This window comes from Montipora foliosa, chromosome 9 (assembly GCF_036669935.1).
Source record: "Montipora foliosa isolate CH-2021 chromosome 9, ASM3666993v2, whole genome shotgun sequence".
NCBI lineage: Eukaryota > Metazoa > Cnidaria > Anthozoa > Scleractinia > Acroporidae > Montipora > Montipora foliosa.
In genome coordinates, this window is record NC_090877.1 from 40288557 (window position 1) to 40291056 (window position 2500).

At 39.1% G+C, this 2500-nt stretch overlaps 1 pseudogene; it reads right to left on the reverse strand.

Annotated features, from left to right (window-relative positions):
- Positions 1–2500, reverse strand: part of LOC137971325 (uncharacterized) — an 18345-nt pseudogene that overhangs the window by 1673 nt on the left and 14172 nt on the right.

Here is a 2500-nt window from a genome sequence, read left to right on the forward strand (position 1 = left end):
AACCCAAGAAAGGCAACAGTTCCCAACTGAGTCTCTCCTGGAGACCTCAAATTATGTGGAGAATCATCCGTTATCAAAGGTCTCCTACCATTATTTAAATTTAGCCTTGAACAGTCAAGGATACCTTCCTCGTGGAAGATATCACGAATGCACACTGTTTTTAAACTTGTGGATACGCGAAGCGTAGAAACGGGTTTCTTGCGGGGACTCCGATATGCAAATGTGTCACTCACTCACTCAGGTGTAGACACTGTTCGTAATTAGCCAGCCCGAACGAGACTACCCAAACCCGAGGCCATGTTGGAATAGTAACCGCGCAGTCCGAGCCCATCGCCATATTAGGGAACTTAAGCAACGACAACGGCGACGGCAACGAGAACGTCACAAATGTGCATATTTAGTAGACAAAAACAATAGCTTTGCACGCCCTGCACGTGCGTTTTTCACTTTTGTCCATTTCTTTGCCGTCGTCAGCAAAACAACAACGTGAAATAGTCAAATTTTAGGTTTTACGGAGAACGTCAGCACTTGACGCTAAAGTTTCATTTTCTCCCCTAAATTAAGCGCCATTCCGACCAATGTCATTTTTGAGGAACTACCACACCCTTGTCATATAAGAAGAGTTGACATGTTTACAAAGTGATTACAATGGCGCGAATTTATATTTTGAGATGACGTTCTCATTGCCGTTGCTGTCGTCGTTGCTTAAGTTCCCCATTGAAATAGCAACCGCGCAATCAGCGTGAGTGCATGCATCGTGGCAGCCCGCATTGATTGTGCATTGCATTGGGGTGATTTTGTAGCTTTTACACGACCATTAATACCAAGCATCTCCCTACATTGAAGTGCCGATGCATTCCATTTGACAATCAATATAATAGAATCTAACCAAGGGTTTTCACCACATACGCCTATTAGTCCAGTAGCTATACCAGGACATGAACCTACTGTTATAAATATTGGACACATGGATGAGATACAGTATGTATCAACCATCCCCTATAATGACCAATGTCCACAGGTAATTGGAAATGAAACAGTAGCAGTGGTAAATACTTTATCTAAAGAAGACAGAAGAGCTCGCAAGAGAGAATGGATCAGAAAAAAGAGAGCAAATAAAGAGTTCAAAGATAAAGAGAATAAAGCTACACAGGATAAAAGGTCAGCATGGATTGAAAAAACAAGAGAATCTCAAAGACTGGCATTTAAGAAACGAAAAGAATCAAATCCCACTCACATAAGAAATCTGAATAGGAAGGCATTTAAGAAACAAAAAGAATCAAATCTCAACCATGTGAGGGATCTGAATATAGGAAGGCATTTTTGAAAAGAAAAGAAAACAACCTTGAGCATGTCAGAGAGCTGAACAAAAATGCACAAAATAGAAAGAGATTTCATAGTACACAGCTACACACAAATCACCACGAGCTATTATAGCCAGCTAGGAAAAAACAAAATTGTACCATGGCAAATCGAACACATGAAATGAATATGGCAAAGGTGATTCAGTCTTTTCATGATAGCATTAAGTGTGGCCCTGAATATATATGTACCTTCTGTGATCAGCTGTGGTATCTATCATCAGTTACAAAGTGTGATGCTAATAAATACACCAAGTGCACAAAACATTTACTTGATGTATGTATAACTGGTAAAACTAGTGTAGACAATATTATATGGAATGGGTTTGCTCAAACTGCCATTCAAACCTAAGTGATGGGAAGTTACCAGTCTGTTCTAAGGCTAACAAAATGACTTTTCCTGTGAAACCAGAATGCCTAAACTTGACACCTTTACAAGAAAGATTAATATCCCCACATATTCCATTCATGCAAATACGTGAACTCCCTAGAGATGGACAGTTACAGTATCTATTCATGGCAATGTTGTTAATGTACCAGCTGATGTGAATTCAGTTGTAAACACTCTACCAAGACCTATAAATGAACCACTCACCATTCCTATCAAATTGAAAAGAAAATTAAGTTACAAGCACCACGACGAAGAAAAGTGTTGGAAGCAGCAAAACACCTCGTTGAAACAAGTGAACTGTTTCAAAAAGAGCATATAGAGGTCCAAGATAACTGGCTCAACACTGTCAATAGCACATCTTTAAGTGAACGTGATGATTGGTAACAGTTTGTAAATTCCAGTACTAGTACTAATCAAACAAGTGAAACAGATGTACTTCATTCCAGTGATGAACCTATAGAACCTGATAATAACACTAAGCATTTAACCAGTGAACCTATTATGGATTCTAAAAACAATGATGATGACGACGATGCATGGAGCGAAGTAGAGGACTGCCCATCAGGTGTTACAGACACTTTATTACAAGAACCAGATATGACTGAAAGTGTTGAAAAGATCATTAGTTTTGCACCAGGTGAAGGAAACAGACCTTTAGGTATATTTATGGACAAAGAATCTGAATTCCTATAATTTCCTACAATTTACTGTGGACAAACCAGAGCTGACAACAAGGAAAGGACAATAC